The sequence below is a fragment of the Panthera pardus genome, unplaced genomic scaffold (genome assembly GCF_024362965.1).
Source record: "Panthera pardus isolate Hobbes unplaced genomic scaffold, ASM2436296v1 HiC_scaffold_15, whole genome shotgun sequence".
Taxonomy (NCBI): Eukaryota; Metazoa; Chordata; class Mammalia; order Carnivora; family Felidae; genus Panthera; species Panthera pardus.
In genome coordinates this window covers 59,498,593-59,511,803 of record NW_026526710.1, presented here as the reverse complement: position 1 = coordinate 59,511,803, position 13,211 = coordinate 59,498,593, and positions in this window count along the sequence as shown.

Below are 13,211 nucleotides of genomic sequence, written 5' to 3'. Positions count from 1 at the left end.
CGGCGCGGCCGCCTCCGCCGCGCCACCGATTTATGGAGAGAGATATCAAGGGGGAAAATGGCGTCTCCGGAGCCCGAGGAGTCCTGGAGTAATCACATTCACACACACACACGCCCGCACGCACACACACTCGCACACACTCGCACACAGGCGCGCGGCGAGCCGGCTAATTTTAGCAGGAGCCAAAAAAAAAAAAAAAAAAAAATTATATATGTATATATATATATATCTCAGTCTCTCCGATCAATGCTATTTTTTTCCCCCCCTTTCTTCAAAGGATGGATTGGAGCTTTAAAAAATGTTGCCGGGTTTGGGCTCGCAGGAGGCGGCGCGCGGAGGGCGAGGGCGCTTTTGCTGAGCTGTGCAGTTCGGTCCGCGGCGCCGGGCGGCCCTGCCCGCCCGCTCGTCCGCCCGCGGTCGCTAGTGCTGCCGCCGCCGCCGCCGCCGCCGCTCCATGGCCGCGCCCGCCCCGCGCCCCCGCCGCGTCCCCTCGCCGCCCGCCCGCGTCCCCGGCGAGCGCTGGAGTGGGGTCGGGCCCGTGTGCCTGCCTCCCGCGCCCTCTCCCGAGTCCCGGAGTCCTAGTGAAAGGAAGGGGGAGGGCGCGGGCGGGGGAGGGGGGAGGATCGGAGCGGCAGCGCGGCGAGCCGAGCGGGGACCGCCACCCCGCGATCTGCCTCGGAGGGGGCGCGGGCGCCCACACAGCTCGCCCCACGGACCGGGGGCCGCTTCCCCGGCTCGAGCCGGGGGAGGCGCAGCCAGTAACCAGCGAGCGACCTCTCCCTACACCCTCCCTCTCTCGGTGAATTTCGGTGAATTTCGATCAATTGGAGGGAGTGGGATCTTGCTGGGGGAGGAGGAAAACAGTTCGTGGAGGCCGACCGGTGACCCCTCGCCGCCCCTCGCGCCCCTCCCGCTCCCCAGCGCCCTCGCGGCCCAGTGGCTCCTGCGCGCCGGAGACAGACGCGGGGACTGGGAGGCCGCGGGGACCACCGCGGGCTCGGAGCGGGTTCCCGGGCTCAACACTGCCACTATCTGACACAACAGGAGCAGTGTTGGGGGGGAGCAGCGCGACGAGGCGCGAGATGTGATAGGCTCTGGAAACTGGGTGCATTTTTTTTTAACCTGGAAATTACATTTCACTTTCAGGGGGTTATTTTTTATTTTACTTTACTTTACTTTACTTTACTTTAATTTAATTTAATTTTATTTTAATTTTATTATTTTATTTTATTTTACTTTACCTTATTTTATTTTATTTTATTATTTTACTTTATTATTTTGTTAAGCAACGTATATGCACTCAGTTGCTTATGTGCATATTTTTATTATTCACAAAAATTGGACACTTGATGAAGGGAAAGACACGGAGAGATGGCACATGAACGTTGGCATGCAAGTTCCATCTTTAGGGTGGTGGAAAGAATAAGATGAAATATCTTCAGTTCATACAAAATATGGTGGCATTTTAATCCCTTTGAATGTTTGTATTTGCGCTGCAAAAAAGGGAGCTTTTCCAGCAACTCACTTGCAACTGAGGAATGGAACTCCTCAGGGACATTTGTATTATAGCACAATATAGGACACAGGATTCAAGATTTGAGGACGGTTTTTCTTAAAGACCTCTGGGTAGAGTGTACTCAGAACTCAGATTCTGGGAGGACTATGACTACTCCCTTCTATACAAGCGTTTTTGAACATTTGGATTGAGGAATTGATTTGGTAATGACTGGGGATGTCCCCCTACCCTCCACATCAGCCACTGACTACCCCGGTCGACTGCTGGTTTGCATTTTACCACAGAGGGTCTTCATTCTCATCACTCTGGTCACAGTACTGCTGCAGTGAAGGGGGATAAGGAAGACTGCATCTTGGTGGGAGGATGTCCCTAACTCCTCTCCTGGTTCACGTCCCTGGATGAGCTTCAGTCTGGTTCTGAAAAGATAGTTCACCTGCCTCTGACCCAAGTGTCCTTGCTGTCTTCTTTGTTTCAGAGGAAGGTTCTGATTGGCCCCAGACTTGTCCTCTGTTACTCATCACTGCAAGACCTCTGTTGTGACAGCATTTCAATAGGTCTTCGGCTACCCTTTATATTGGAATATTGTTATTGGTGGGCAAGTAATGCTTAATTAGAAAAAAAAATCAGCAGGGCAGAATGAGCTGTTGATAGAAGTAGAGATCAAGGCAGAAAATACAATGTCAAAACAACCGTTCTCTGTAATCAGATGACCTTTGCCCATTTCCTTGTGCACACAGATTTCTGAAATCCTATACCAAAGCCCACAGAGGACTAAGATAGCATGTGGGCCATTTCCAACACTTTCCAAATGGAGGAAATGAGCCCCAGAAATCAGAAGGGTTTGCCCATGAGCATATGGCTGGCTGATATCCTCTGATCCAGAACTAAAGCTTGTTGCTCAAGTCCCTGCCCTTCTCCAACCCAGGCATATTTACAGGGTCTTCCTTCCTTTATTGTGTGTGTGTTTTTGTTTTTGTTTTGTTTTGTTTTTTGAAGAGCAGCTCAAAGAAGCACATGCCTTATTAAAAATTCACTATAATAGCTGCTAAGTAAGTCTACAGAATTATAGTGCAGTAAAGGTTCGCCTGAGAAGTTCTTACCTGGGAATTCACCTGGGAGATCACCTAGTCAAAACTCATTATCTTAAAGCTGAGGAAACAGGGATAGAGATGCAATGGACTAAGAGTCACTAAGTAAAGGCAAAGCCATGAATAGACTCTCGGTCCCTTGACTTCTTGTCCAATGTTCCTTCCTTGCATGTAGCTCATCTTTTCAATCCTATGAGGTTACAGGAAGGGGAGGGAAAGGGAACCCTCTTTGTTTTATATATTAATATATAAAATACACATACATATACACATGTATACATGCATGTATATATACACCTACACATAATATAGATTACATATATTTGGATATACTTTTAATTTTTAATATATAATAATATTTAGTATATAATAACAAAGTATTGCTAAAAACTAAAGACCCATACCTGAATGATATGTTTATTGATATAAAAGGACCTGTATTCAAATCCTGGCTAAACATCACAGCAATTCCTTCTTTCCCTAGTAGGGCAGTTTTTGGTTATCTGAGAACTGGACCCTAAAACACAAAAAAATCTGAAGCTGGTAAAGAAGTCAGTCTGAAAATTACTACTATGTAATTTTAAGAAACCTATTCCGAGGCCCCCAGGATCCTGGAGAAAATAATGGGACACCCTGACAGCTGATGGGCATGCCTACAACACATATCTCTTAGTTCTAAACAGTCTCCAACGATAACATCTTTCAGTCATTCAGCAAATAATTATGTAGCATGGACTATGCAGGACACAATGGTAGTACAACTAGAGATTCCAACTCAGAATTCACAACCTAGTGGGGAAAATTGGTATGCAGACTTCTAACTACATCTAATACAGGGAAATACCAAAAAGGAGACACTTACAAAGTTCATGGAGCACAGATGCGGATACTAGGGTGAGGTCAGAAACCATACCCTCTTTAGAATTACTGCATATTTATTGTCTAATATATATATATAATATACAATATATACAAATATTATATATATATATATATATATATATATATATATATATATATATGTGTGTGTGTGTGTGTGTGTGTATGTATTTCCTTCTCCCCTTTGCACACATACACTTTTTTTTCAGTAACCTGTTTTTCCAACCTAAGATAAAACTGTTGAGAATTGAGCTGTGTCTTGCATGGACAATGTCCACAAGTGTGGATAAGAAGGAATGTTCCTCTGATATCACCAAATAGCTGACGTTGTTGCTTTGTGCTGTAGACATCCATATACCTGGCCTGTAAATTAGCCGTCATGAAACCCCCATTTCCGTGCCGTAGGCCCCACATCAGAGATACTGCAAAGATCTGCAAGATGATCCTACATGACTTGAGAACCAGATAGAGGGCATGTATGCAAGTAAGGTATGGCTCAAAGTACAAGGATAGGTTATGTCATTTTCACCACTCTGAAGCTAATGGTAGAAAGAAGGTTCAAACCCATCCATTCTTCCTTTATAAGAAGTTGAGATCAGAATGTATAATCACATGCTCAGAGCCAGACACCTCCACTTTTGGGGTTCATATAGAATATTGAGTCTCACCTTTCTTGGAAAATGAGCTAATGTTACCTAACGTTGTGCTTCTCAACACTTATTGTGAATCAGAATTACTTAAGAGAATTACTGATGCTTGGGACGCGTGTTGATTTAACTGTTCTTGATAATAAATACACCAGATACTTCTAATATGCAACCAACTTCGAGAATCACCAATCCAATTGAAAGGTCATGCCCCAAAATATGATCAGGATACTTAGAAAGCTCCTAACCTCTTAAGTTAGGTACATGAATAGAAGGTGCGCCTAACCAGAGGAGGTGACAGTCACGATGAACTGCAGAGTGATTGGGCCATGTTTGGAGTTTGGGGGCAATTCTGGAAATGTAGAGGTTGGAAGTATGTTTGAGGATCAAGCACAATATAGAATTTTCTCCATATTTGATTCCCAGACATAAGAGAGTACCAGCAGGACACTGAGAACATATTGGAAGCAATTGAAGTAGAACATGAAAGCTGCCCTTAAATGTAAGGAAGGTTCAGGAAAAATAGGAATTAGTTTGCTTGACTCTGCTCTGGAGGATATAACAGTCCCAATCGGTTCATGTAATGAGGAGGCAGATCTCAGGTCTATATAATGGAAAACTCTGTGATTGGATCTGAGATGAAAACAGATGGTCTTAAATAGTAATGAACTCCCTGTCATGAGAAGTATTCTAGAAGACATTCTGTGCGTTTATTTTTCACTTCCCTCCAGCCACAATCTGTGAACTCTTTGAGGTGAAGGGCTTTGCAATACTCTTCTTTATCTTCACTGTATACATTTGTTCTTGGAGCCCACTGTATGTTTGGTAAGGGTTAGTGGAATGCCAAAAATACTAAACTAAACAATTGATATGACATAGGGCTAATTGGTCAGAATGAACACAGACACGTGACCTTATTTATTCAGGTGGTATCTCTTTAGTTTTTGGATCATATGGAGGTTCAGGAGAAACAGGGTGATAGAGTGAAGGGCATGGTTGAGTTTGGAGCAATGATTAAAAATTCTAATATTTTAATATCAGCATGCCGACCTATGCATATTTGAAGAATATCAGTCCTATATCATTCATTCATTCATTCATCCATTCATTCATTCTTGAATCAATCAATCACCCAGTCAATAAAAGCTACAGTTGGGAGATAGAAAATGATAGATTTGGATTCCAGTCCTGCTCTACCATTAACTGGATAGGTGAAATTGAGCACATTATTTCAGCATCCTCTACCTGAGTTTCTTCATGCATAAGCTGAGAACTATAATCCTGTCCTAAGGTATCAATCATCATGAGCCTTACAGGAAATATCAGATATGAAGTTACATTGCCAAGTTAGATAATTCTGTTCAAATATTGGTTTTGATTACTCAATACGATGTGGATATTTAAATGACTGTTTCCAGATGCAGCCTAGTTCACCCCCTCTGAAGTCCACATCATATCTTTCTCTCTTTAGGAAATGAGAAGTTAATTTCCACTCGTGATTACTCCCAATCCAGCCCCACTTTGGAAAGGGATCTCTCCAGTGGCTTCCCTGATGCTACTCCAGTTGCTAAGCAACAAGGAGCTAAGCAGGAGCAAAATGTAATTGTCCCAGGAAGGGAATTCCAGGTCTGACAACAACTGGATTGTAGCTTAGGAAACTTTGCCTTTCTGGCTTCAATAAATTCAGTAAAAGAAGCATTCTTGGCATGTGGTTCCTTGTGGATGCTCCAAGAGAGCAGTTTTCACTACTTGTAAGGCAACAAGGTAGGGGGAGGGGCATTCTTCTGAGTTTTCGTTTTCTGGCTCCTTGGCAGATTTTTTGTCACTGTGACTTCAGAGTGCCCCAAATCTGCAACAAGATTTGGAATGTCCCCAATTCTAGCTAAGCCTTAGGAGCCCAGCTATAAAGACTCTATGTTTATATCAGTGTGTATGACACAGGAGCCAAAAGGAGATCCCAGAGAAATATCATGGGAAGATACTGGTTCTTCATTCCCCTCCCCAAGAATCTACCTCCTTGGGCTATAACAGGTAGAAGTATGCACAGAAATGTGTTATAGAGACATTTTGTTTAAATTGAGGGGAATTTATGGAAAGGTTACAGGGGAACCTCATGGAAAGCAGATATATGAAGTATAGCTAGGCCTCCTGGGAACAGGGAAGTTGCCAGGCAGCTCCTCTCTCTCTCCTTCTCCAGGGTCACATTGACTCTTTCCTGTATCTATCTATTCTGTCCTTACAGGCACAAATTTTCTCTGTAAGATGCTTGGCTTTGCTCCTTCACAACTTTGGCATATATCTGTGTTTGGTTTCTTTTATACTCCACGACAGCACTCAACTGCAAACTTTTGTGTGTGTGTGTGTGTGTGTGTGTGTGTGTGTGTGATTCCATTTTATCATAGAAAAATACCTGATCACCTCCCATGAATCTGAGGTGCATTCCTGGTACCTACAACTGAGGCCAAGGGGCTGGCACACACACGACTCTCCAGCCTTAAGCATTTCTTCAGGAGGACCACAGGAAATGTGGCTACAATGGGGAATGGGCTGGGCTGGCACTCCAGGTGTGTTTAGAATTAAGAGCTAAAACTCCCAGGAAATGTACGTATTTCCAACACTAAGGTCATCTTGTCACATGGGAAGAACTTGAGCTTTGAAGTCAGGCAGGCCTGGGTTTAACTCATCCTGAGAAAAATCTCTCTGAGCTTCAGCTTCTTCATCTGAAAAATAGACCTACTGATAGTAACTTCACCTCTTCAGAGCATTAGTGAAGATTAAGTGCAGTTAAATGAAATAATGTATGATAAGCACCTATATAGCCAAGATTATGTAGATGCTGTAGGAGTACAGGAGATATATGCATACTTATCAGTAAACTTTCATTGAGAACCTACCATATTCAACCTGTACTTAGTATTATGCATATAGAAACCATTAAGAATGTTCTTTACCTTGGCAACTTTCAGACTGGTAAAAGAGATCCATGCAATGTTAGAATCAGGGTGGTAATTCTCCTTTTCTTTCCTAGTGGTTGAACCTGAGGAAAAGAGACATTATGACTTATTCTTTTTTTTTTAATTTTTTAAAATTTACATCCAAATTAGTTAGCATATAGTGCAACAATGATTTCAGGAGTAGATTCCTTAGTGCCCTTTACCCATTTAGCCCATCCCCCCTCCCACAACCCCTCCCGTAACCCTCAGTTTGTTCTCCATATTTATGAGACTCTTCTGTTTTGTCCTCCTCCCTGTTTTTATCTTATTTTTGTTTCCCTTCCCTTATGTTCATCTGTTTTGTCTCTTAAAGTCCTCACGTGAGTGAAGTCATATGATTTTTATCTTTCTCTGACTGACTAGTTTCACTTCGCATAGACCCTTCAGTTCCATCCACGTAGTTGCAAATGGCAAGATTTCATTCTTTTTGATTGCTGACTAATACTCCATTGTATATATATACACCACATCTTCTTTATCCATTCATCCATCGATGGACATTTGGGCTCTTTCCATACTTTGGCTATTGTTGATAGCACTGCTATAAACATGGGAGTGCATGTGTCCCTTCGAAACAGCACACCTGTATCACGTGGATAAATGCCTAGTAGTGCAATTGCTGGGTCGTAGGGTAGTTCTATTTTTAGTTTTTTGAGGAACCTCCATACTGTTTTCCAGAGTGGCTGCCCCAGCTTTCATTCCCACCAACAGTGCAAAAGAGATCCTCTTTCTCCGCATCCTCACCAACATCTGTTGTTGCCTGAGTTGTTCATGTTAGCCATTCTGACAGGTGTAAGGTGGTATCTCATTGTGGTTTTGATTTGTATTTCCCTTATGATGAGTGATGTTGAGCATTTTTTCATGTGTCGGTTGGCCATCTGTATGTCTTCTTTGGACAAGTGTCTATTCATGTCTTTTGGCCATTTCTTCACTGGATTATTCATTCTTTGGGTGTTGAGTTTGATAAGTTCTTTGTAGATTTTGGATACTAACCCTTTATCTGATATACCATTTGCAAATATCTTCTCCCATTCTGTTGGTTGCCTTTTAGTTTTGCTGATTGTTTCCTTTGCTGTGCCGAAGCTTTTGATTTTGATGAGGTCCCAGTAGTTCATTTTTGCTATTGTTTCCCTTGCCTATGGAGACATGTTGAGTAAGAAGTTGCTGCAACCAAGATCAAAGAGGTTTTTGCCTACTTTCTCCTTGAGGATTTTGATGGCTTCCTGTCTTACATTGAAGTCTTTCATCCATTTTGAGTTTATTTTTGTGCATGGTGTAAGAAAATGGTCCAGGTTCATTCTTTTGCATGTCGCTGTCCAGATTTCCCAGCACCACTTGCTGAAGAGACTGTCTTTATTCCATTGGATACTCTTTCCTGCTTTGTCAAAGATTAGTTGCCCATACGTTTGTGGATCCATTTCTGGGTTCTCTATTCTGATCCATTGATCTGAGTGTCTGTTCTTGTCCAGTACCATACTGTCTTGATGATTACAGCTTTGTAGTATAGCTTGAAGTCTGGGATTGTGATGCCTCCTGCTTTGGTTTTCTTTTTCAAGATCGCTTTGGCTATTGGGGGTCTTTTCTGTTTCCATACAAATTTTAGGATTATTTGTTCCAGCTCTGTGAAGAATGCTGGTGTTATTTTGATAGGGATTGCATTGAATATGTAGATTGCTTTGGGTAGTATCGACACTTTACCAATATTTGTTCTTCGTATCCAGAAGCATGGAATCTTTTTCCGTTTTTTTTTTTTTTTTGTGTGTGTGTCTTCTTCAATTTCTTTCATAAGTTTTCTATAGTTTTCAGTGTATAGATTTTTCATCTCTTTGGTTAGACTTATTCCTAGGTATTTTATGGTTTTTGCTGCAACTGTAAATGGGATCGATTCCTTGATTTCTCTGTCACTTCATTGTTGGTGTATAGGAATGCAACCGATTTCTTTGCGTTGATTTTATATCCTGCAACTGTGCTGAATTCATGAATCAATTCTAACAGTTTTTTGGTGGAATCTTTTGGGTTTTCCATATACAGTATGTCATCTGCAAAGAGTGAAAGTTTGACCTCCTCCTGGCCAATTTGGATTCCTTTTATTTCTTTGTGTTTGATTGCAGAGGCTAAGACTTCCAATATTATGTTGAATAACAGTGGCAAGAGTGGACATCCCTGTCTCGTTCCTGACCTTAGGGGAAGAGCTCTCAGTTTTTCCCCATTGAGGATGATATTAGCGTTGGGTCATTCATATATGGCTTTTATGATCTCGAGGTATGCTCCTTCTATCCCTACTTTCTTGAGGGTTTTTATCAACAAAGGATGCTGTATTTTGTCAAATGCATTCTCTGCATCTATTGAGAGGATCATATGGTTCTCATCCTTTCTATTGATGTGATGAATCATGCTAATTATTTTGCAGATATTGAACCAGCCCTGCATCCCAGGTATAAATCCCACTTGGTCGTGGTGAATAATTTTTTTAATGTATTGTTGGAGCCCGTTGGCTAATATCTTGTTAAGGATTTTTGCATCATTTTGCATCAAATTGGTCTATAGTTCTCCTTTTTAGTGAGGTCTCTGTCTGGTTTTGGAATCAGGGTAATCCTGGCTTCATAGAAAGAGTTTGGAAGTTTTTCTTCCATTTCTATTTTTTGGAACACTTTCAAGAGAATAGGTGTTAACTCTTCCTTAAATGTTTGGTAGAATTCCCCTGGAAAGCCATCTAGCCCTGGACTCTTGTTTTTTGGCAGATTTTTGATTACTAATTCGATTTCCTTACTGATTATGGGTCTGTTCAAATTTTCTATTTCTTCCTGTTTCAGTTTTGGTAGTGGATATGTCTCTAGGAATTTGTCCATTTCTTCCAGATTGCCCATTTTATTGGCGTATAATTGCTCTTAATATTCTCTTATTATTGTTTTTATTTCTGTTGTGTTGGTTGTGATCTCTTCCCTTTCATTCTTGATTTTATTTATTTGGGTGTTTTCCTTTTTGTTTTTGATCAAACTGGCTAGTGGTTTATCAATTTTGTTAATTCTTTCAAAGAACCAGCTTCTGCTTTCATTGATCTGTTCTTCCGGGTTTTTTTGTTTTTTTGTTTTTTTGGTTTTTTTTTTGGTGTCGATAGCATTAGTTTTTGCTCTAATCTTTATTATTTCCTGTCTTCTGCTGGTTTTGGGTTTTATTTGCTGTTCTTTTCCAGCTCCTTAAGGCATAAGTTTAGGTTGTGTATCTGAGGTCTTTCTTCCTTCTTCAGGAAGGCCTGAATTGCTATATACTTTCCTCTTATGACCGCCTTTGCTGTGTCCCAGAGGTTTTGGGTTGTGGTGTTATCATTTTCATTGACTTCCATATACTTTTTAATTTCCTCTTAAACTGCTTAGTTAACACATTCATTCTTTAGTAGGATGTTCTTCAGTCTCCAAGTATTTGTTAGCTTTCCAATTTTTTTCTTGTAGTTGATTTTGAGTTTCATAATATTGTGGTCTGAAAATATGCACGGTATGATCTTGATCTTTTTGTACTTACTTAGAGCTGATTTGTGTCCCAGTATATGGTCTATTCTGGAGAACATTCCATGTGCACTGGAGAAGAATGTATATTCTGCTGCTTTAGGATGAAATGTTCTGAATATATCTGTTAGGTCCATCTCGTCCAGTGTGTTAGTCAAAGCCATTGTTTCCTTGTTGATTTTTTGATTAGATGATCTGTCCATTGCTGTGAGTGGGGTGTTGAATTCTCCTACTATTATGGTATTACTATCGATGAGTTTCTTTATGTTTGTGATGAACTGATTTATATATTTGGGTGCTTTCACATTTGGTGCATAAATGTTTACAATTGTTAGGTCTCTTGGTCTATAGACCCCTTGATTATGATATAATGCCCTTCTGCATCTCTTGATACAGTCTTTATTTTAAAGTCTAGATTGTCTGATATAAATATGGCTACTTCGTCTTTCTTTTGTTGACCATTAGCATGATAGATGGTTCTCCATCCCCTTATTTGCAATCTGAAGGTGTCTTTAGGTCTAAAGTGGGTCTCTTGTAAACAGCATATCGATGGATGTTGTTTTCTTATCCATTCTGTTACCCTATGTCTTTTGATTGGAGCATTGAGTCCATTGATGTTTAGAATGAGTACTGAAAGAAATGAATTTATTGCCATTATGATGCTTGTAGAGTTGGAGTTTCTCGTGTTCTCTGGTCCTTTCTAATCATTGTTGCTTTTGAAATATATATATTTTCATCTTTTCTCCCCTCAGAGAGTCCCCCTTAAAATTTCTTGTAGGGCTGGTTTAGTGGTCACAAACTCCTTTAATTTTTGTTTGTCTGGGAAACTTTTTATCTCTCCTTCTATTTTGAATGACAGCCTTGCTGGGTAAAGAATTCTTGGCTGCATATTTTTCTGATTCAGCACACTGAATATATCCTGCCACTCCTTTCTGGCCTGCCAAGTTTCTGTGGATAGGTCTGCTGCAGACCTGATCTGTCTTCCCTTGTAGGTTAGGGGCTTTTTTTCCCTGGCTGCTTTCATGATGCTCTCCTTGACTGAGTATTTTGTGAATTTAACTATGTTATGCCTTGTTGATGGCCGGTTTTTGTTGAATCTAATGGGGGTCCTCTGTGCTTCCTGGATTTTGATGTCTGTGTCTTTCCCCAGCTTAGGGAAGTTTTCCCCTATGAGTTGCTCACATAACCCCTCTACCCCTATTTCTCTCTCTTTCTCTTCTGGGACCCCTATGATTCTGATGTTGTTCCTTTTTAATGAGTCACTGATTTCTCTAATTCTTAAATCGTGCTCTTTTGCCTTAATCCTCTCTTTTTTTTCTGCTTTGTTATTCTCTATAAGTTTGTCCTCTATATCGCTGATTCTCTGTTCTGCCTCATCCATCCTTGCTGCCACTGCATCCATCCATGTTTGCAGCTCAGTTATAGGATTTTTAATCTCATTCTGGCTATTTTTTTACTTCTTTTATCTCTGCAGAAAGGGATTCTAATCTATTTTCAACTCCAGCTAGTATTCTTATTATCGTGATCTAAATTCTGGCTCAGACATCTTGCTTGTATCTGTGTTGGTTAAATCCCTGGCTGTCATTTCTTCATGCTCTTCCTTTTGGGGTGAATTCCTTCGTTTTGTCATTTTGAAGGGAGAAAAGGAATTAATGAAGTAGAAAAATTAAAATCAAAAAAATTTAAAATTAAAAAAATATTGAAATTAAAAAATTAAACACATACACATACACACAAAAATAGAATAAATGATGCTAGATTCTAGGTGTGTTTTGTCTGGGTGTTGAAAGTGGTTTGACAGATTAGAGAAAAAAAGGGGGAGGGAAGAAAAAAAATTAAAAAATTAAAAAATTTTAAAAAAAGGAAATAATTTGAGAATTTGAAAAATGAATACACTGAAGTAGACTAAAATGAGATGAAGGGAGTCAAATAGAATTTGAAAAAATATACACAAAAGTAAAGAATAAAGTAGAAAAAATTAAAGAAAATTAATAAAAATTAAAATAAATATGAATCGTTTCTTTTTCTGTATTCAAGAAAAAGAAAAATGATAAAGAAAAAAGATTTAAAAAAGAAAAAAGAAAGAAAAGGAAATTGTTTGAAAATTTGAAAAAGTGAATACACTGCAGTAGACTAAAATAAAATGATGGAAGTGAATAGAATTTGAAAAAAATTACATAAAAGTAAAAATATAGTAATAAAAATTAAAGGGAAATATTTTTAATAAAAATCGAAATTAAAATGAGTTTTTTCTCTTTCTGTATTCAAGAAAAAGCAGTGTAAAAGAGAAAAAGAAAGAAACTGAATAGGGGGGCCTGTTAACAGATTGAAGTAGGACTGAAATTATTTCATTTTCCCCTAGAATCAGTCTATGTAGCGCTTTATAGTCCATAAACTAAGCCAGCAGCGAGACTTGTGTTCTTGAGAGTGAAGTTGGCCCAGTTGGGCGGGGCTCAGTGTAATGGTTCCGTTCTCCACTAGATGGCGCTGCTAGCCTACTGGGGTGGATTGTTGCGGTGCTCATCGGTGCGTATGCGCATGCACGGGACCGGTAAAAATGGCGCCACGCAGCTACCCACTCTCTT